Genomic DNA, 6,308 nt, shown 5'->3' with positions numbered 1-6,308 from the left:
TCTTCCGTTTTGTGAAATACCTGACACAACTTTGGAAGCTGCTAGAATAAATACTGATCCTTTCCATTTACATCCAGCTACCACAGCAATCTGCTCTTAGAATGCATGCGTACCTGTCTCTTCTGTCTACAGCTGTAAAACAATGATATCCAAATCCATATTTTTTCCCTTTTATCTCTATTTTCCTCTTCTCCCTTGTGTTCTGCTTTTTCTTCTCAGAATCAGTTGGAAAACTGCCAGTGCTAAATGTACGAGACAGAAGAACTTCATTGCTTTTATTACAGTTATGAAGCATTTACACCTTTTATGGCATCAATTTCTCTAGAACAAATAAGCCATTTCATAAACACAAGCATAATTTTATCCATGTGATGACTGCTTTATGATTTCCTTACTATTATACCTAGTGAAAAGGCAAGTTGTTTTTCCAGGATTGTGACTGGTCAGTACATGAGTGTACATGAAAACAGTTAATGCCATCTGTCCACAGTGTGTTTCACACTAAACTCAGTACTGATATACACAGGGATTTTTGATTCAGGTGATGAATACATACTAGCAGCCATACAGCAAGCAGACAAAGAATTTGCTGTTGTCTCAGGTGCATTAAGAGTACCCAAGTCCCTGCACTCTTCTTCTTCCTTTTTCCCAAAACACACAGAGATAAATTATCTAATAAATCTCTAAATAAATTGATGAGATGTAGACATATAAAACCAGCTATTTAATACTAGTAAGTGACCTTTTAAATTCAAATAGAATCTGAGACAGATACCATAAATATTTTCATAGTTAAGATGATGCTACATATTTGAACCTAGCATACAATTACTCTTGATTTTTTATAGATTTCATGTGTACCTTTTCCCAAGCCCACTGTAAGAACAAGTCTGACACAAAACCGTACAGACAAATAAATACTCTCCTCTCTGAACTGCCAACCTTCAAGGCCTTTCCCGAGCTGACCAGAAGATGGTGCGCTTGTCCCAGCTTTAATAAAAACAGTTGTGTTCAACTACTGAGACTTCTTTATGTCAAAGGAAAATATTTGGTCTCAAAGTTTCAAAATATCTTATTAGTAAGCAAAGGACAAAAAAAAAGTCTTAATTTTTCCTAAGGATGGCAGAGGGGATTTAACTTCATCATGGATGCAATAAGGAAAAGCACAAACTGAGCACAGATTTGCTAATTAATTACTGGGAAGCACTTAAGATACTTCTTAAATTCATATACACGTAAACATCATGGAATATCATGCTCAGATGCCTCCCTCCAGTTCCAAGTATGTAATAAAAATGATATGAGTGGAAATTAGTTGTGGCTATGGGTATCTGAAATGCAATTAAACAAATTATATTCCTTAACATAAACAATATAAATTATCATGCAAGCCTTTTGTTTCTATGAAAATAAGTATTGCTTCTCTGGGGTGTTGAATTCATGTTTTCAGACATGACAACATATACTTCCATTGGAAACATCCTTGACAGTCTGCTTTTTTATAAAGGATCTGATGACACTTTCAATCAAAAACATACACTGAGGGAAGCAATTTTGTCTTAAAATAGGCAGAGACAATTATAAATGTAGAATATCATTGTGTTTACTCTGCTGCAATTGCTAGTATGTTGTTGTCTTTTGATCTAGTTGAACGGGCTTCACAGAGAGAAAATGCAGATACCAGAGGCTGAAGAGCTCAGAACCACAACTTCCTTCCAGTAAAGTCTTCTTTCATTTCTTCAAGCTATTAAGCAATTCTGTATTTTCTAAGCTTTGCAGAAGACACACACCTTCAACTGGAAATGGAAATTGCTCAACCAGTTACACACACTGGTTTCTTTCTGCTTACGTATTTGCTTTAAATATAACCTAGATGGAAGGAATTATGATGGTTTTCAGGCAGCCTAGCTGCTTGGACTTGCCACAGAGCAAAGGTCAAGTCGTATCATGGAAAATTTAAAAGAAAGTAACTCATTGCATATCAACAGTTATAGGGCCATGTGCAGTAAGCTGCAAATGAAAGATATGTTTTAGATACACTTGCTTGTGAATAGCTCTGCAAGATTTCACATAATATTAGATCTATTAACTGTCTTTATAAAAGCAGCAATGAAAGCAGATTATTATTCTTCCACCCTCAGACTCACTACACAAGGAAGGATGGAGGGAAGAGGCAGTCCCTAATTTTAGTTGTCAGAGCTACAAAGAAGCAGCACACAGAGCAGGAGTAATAACAAAATTAAATCCTACTAATAGGCCCACCAACTGCTATGGCTAAGTAAGAGCATTCATACTGGCCTTTTTGTTTGTTTGGGGGTTTTTGTTTGTTTAAAGAGTTCACACTTTGTTGATGATACAAGGTGTGTTTGTGTACAAAAGAGAAAGGAGAGAAGAAAACAGATAAAGCCAGATCATGTGGGTACTGCAGATAGCAACTGAAAAACATTAAACTGAATGCAGCCAAAATATGGAGCATTCTATTATTTTTGGACCAAACTGTGGTGGTCACAAACGAAGTCAGTAACAATTTTGTTTATAGACTGTAGCATTAGTTGATCTGTTATGCAGTTCAACTGGGATGCCTGAGGACTGGTTTTACAATCTTTTTTCTCTTAAGCAAGGTATGTTTTACCCATGTAGCGCACACCACACCCATTCCTTACTGACGCTAAGGAAAAAAAGATTGGCGTGTTGCACCCGTGTCCCTTCTTTGTTGGGTTGCCTCATTTTCTTTCAGCTGTTTAGTGCAGAAGAAAAAAAGCCCAATAGGTAAAGAAGTTCTCTTAGCTTTTGATTTTTGTAACTCTGATGACACATTACTTCAACAAGTGCTCATCCCTAGCTACAGTAACACCTTAGTGCTTTAGTATTCCTTGTTGAGGAATGGAGGGTACCTCTGTGGTACAGCCCAACAGACAGCTGTGAGCATGTCTAAAAACAGGTCAAACACTTTGGTTCTTTATTGATGGAGTCCCTCTATGACTTCGGTGGCAATTTTGTTTATTTAAAGCACTCGCCCACAGAGGGTGGATACCTTTGTCCTTTACACCTATCAAGAACAGATACACTCAACACACACCTCAGACTGAAACTACCATATACCACCCTGCTTTGCATACGACAAAAACTTCCTCTTTGAACTAACACACATATAGGAACTTGAACAAAGACATGCCTGATTCTTAAATGTTTTTATTTCTCTCGAGAAGACAGAGAATTAAAAAAACCCCCCACATACTAGTCCATAAATACAGCCCCTGCAAGTTCTGTTATATTAATTCCATGCCTCCCTGAAATCAGTATAAAAACATTCCCATAACTTCAAATTAATTTTCTTTTACATCTACTTTGTATGACATGGTATTGTAACATTAAAACTATAGCTAAAAGTTTGGCAATGAGGCAATGAACAGAACTGCAAGTCATTGTGACTGCGATTTTGCTGTGTATTTCTGCTTTTGGGAGTGGTAAGGTGGATACTGCAGTCTTCAAGCTAAATTCCCTTTTCTGACTATAGCATGTTTCGTTCAAAGCACTTCACAAGAGGAAAAATAAACACAATAAAGGCAGCATAATACTAACATATAATTTAATAATGGCAACAGCATTGGCAGCATAAAGCTAACAGCCATCTTAAAAAATATTCAGGCTTTACTGAATTATAAAAGAAGTCATATAGCAGGAGAGAGATGCATCATTAAATGCAACATTCTTAACAGCTTTCCCTTTGTTTTGATATAGTGAATCAGTGACTTATTACCAGTAGATGACTTTGCTTTTCTTTGACAAAGTGGTAAGATTTTCCTGTTACTACCAGGGATTACAACTAATTTGGATTTTCTGCATTTACTTCCTTGTTTGTGCAGCAACAGCATCATGTCTGAAGCACTCGGGCCCACAGTCACTAGCAGTCCAGCTCTGGGCTCCCAGAACAGATTGATCTCATGCCAAATACCATCAGAAGAGTAAAATGATAGAAAGTGGCTTGAAAACCAAAGAGTGCTAGAGAACAGTTGTAATCATAAAGCAGGACAGCAGGGAGCTCTGCCTCGTGACTGCATTGTTTAATGCATGTTCCTTCAAGTTTAGAGTTACAGAAAATGAAGAAGCTATTTTGACATTTTTCTTGTAAGTAAACAACCAGATGAATCAAATTTCAGTATGAGAACAGCCCTTACTCAAAATAAGAGATATTTTGATAGAAATGGGTAAGAAACAGACAGTCTCCCCCCTAAGATTAACATACATGGCCTTTATTTTTCTGCAGTAGCATAATGAAGAGAGAGAGCTTTCAGTGGAACGGACCCTATCTAAGAACATAATGGTAATATGTTAATAAATTTAAAGAAAAACGGCAAATGTTTTCAGGTGAGCTTATTCAAAAACAATGCATGCTGATGTGTATGACCTGAATTTCTTTCTTTCTTTTTTTTTTTTTTCAAAGTTGAAAGACAATTCTTAAGTATTTACTGTTGTTTATGCATGAATCTGAAAAGTCTGAAAATCTACAGACTTTTGCTTGAAGAGTTTACAGACTATGCACCCATACTGTTATTAGTAAGGCTCCTCTTTTTTAAAAAAATATCCCTATGGTGCATTTATTATACCACCATCAGCATTAATAAAGGAAAGCAGGACAGGGGAGCAGGAAAAGGAAGACAAACATTACAAACAAGGACATTTTTTCTTATTTTCTGAGTTTAAACCACCAGCCTAATTATTTTCTGATCTACTTATTTCACATGTGTAACTTCCTGTAGCACAGCACAGGTGTACTAATAAATGGTATTAACAGTAGAAATAAATTAGGCCAAGAAAATGTTAAGTTTTTCTGATGTGTTTGTTTTGGTGGGTGAGATGGAAAGACAAGAGATTTGGCAAGAAGAAAACACAGGTCAGCAAGAGAAAGAAGGAAGAAGTCTCAGTAAAAAATAGGGAGGAGGATGTGAGAGACAGAAAGTAATACCAGAATCTAGCATAGTCCAGGTCAAATGTTTCAAGTTAAGAGGCTGGTCTTCTACTGCTTGACAACTGGTAAAACTGGAAGCACATTTATCTGAATGTTAACAGACGGGCACAATCACTTTTTAAAACTTAGAGAAACAAAGTCACAAAGATGATTATATCTTTAAAATAATGCATTGTGAAGTCTGAATTATTTACACAGAACACTTCTTAGGAAAGGCATGTGGTGAAATCTTGGCCAAGAGCCGCAGAAATGGTACTGTCACCCCGGAGAGGTGCACACCCTCAAGCCCAGCACCAAGCCACAGCAGCGGCGGGAGGCCCAGCACCACCCACGGCCCCACTCCAGCCCTTGCTGTCACCGGCTGCCACACAACCCGCCCGGTTCATCGGAAACCACAGACCATCCACACGCAAGCCAGGACACCTGACCGGTGCATCCCAGAGACCACAGACACACAGCATGAAGAGCAGACACCTGCTGTGAACAAGGGCATGTTCACCACCTGAACGGGAGGGCCATGGCCACGTCCCACAGCACCTGTGTGACACACTGGGCCACATCTTGGAAGCCTTAAATGAAGAGAATCATAGAATCTAGGTTCATAGGTTGGAAAAGACCTCTGAGATCATCAAGTTCAACCATACCTGTCCACTACTAAACCATATCTCCAAGCACCCCATCTACCCGTCTTTTAAACACCTCCAGGGATGGTGACTCAACCACCTCCCTAGGCAGCCCGTTCCAGCACCCGAGAGCCCTTTCAGTGAAGAAGTACTTCCTGACATCCAATCTGTACCTCCCTTGGCACAACTTAAGGCCATTGCCTCTTGTTCTATCACTAGTTACCTGGGAGAAAAGACACACACTTGCCTCGCAACAGCCTCCTTCCAGGTAGTTGTAGTCAGCAATTAGGTCACCCCTCAGCCTCCTCTTCTCCAGACTAAACAACCCCATTTCCCTCAGCTGCTCCTCATAAGACTTGCTCTCCAGCCCCTTCCCCAGCTTCGTTGCCCCCTTCCCTGGACACCCTCCAGCACCTTAATGTCCTTCCTGTAATGAGGGGCCCAACACTGGACACAGTATTCAAGGTGCAGCCTCACCAAAGCTGGGTACAGAGGAAAGAAAACCCAAACTAACCCAAAACCTTTGTGTACGCTCCCACTGCTAATAGACAAGGGGTTTTAAATTCATTTTCTACACTGGCAGCATCAGCCAGCATGTGGCCCATATCCTGAAGACCAGACAAGTTACTCCTGGGACTCTCACTTGCTAACGCAGCTCCGCGCCTGTTCAAGCTTCGCCGTCCCACAACACGGGAGTTACAGTTTCCCTACCCCTG

The sequence above is a fragment of the Antrostomus carolinensis genome, unplaced genomic scaffold (genome assembly GCF_000700745.2).
Source record: "Antrostomus carolinensis isolate BGI_N321 unplaced genomic scaffold, ASM70074v2 scaffold50602, whole genome shotgun sequence".
Taxonomy (NCBI): domain Eukaryota; kingdom Metazoa; phylum Chordata; class Aves; order Caprimulgiformes; family Caprimulgidae; genus Antrostomus; species Antrostomus carolinensis.
The sequence above is the reverse complement of the archived record's forward strand: the minus strand, read 5'-3'. Positions refer to the sequence as shown.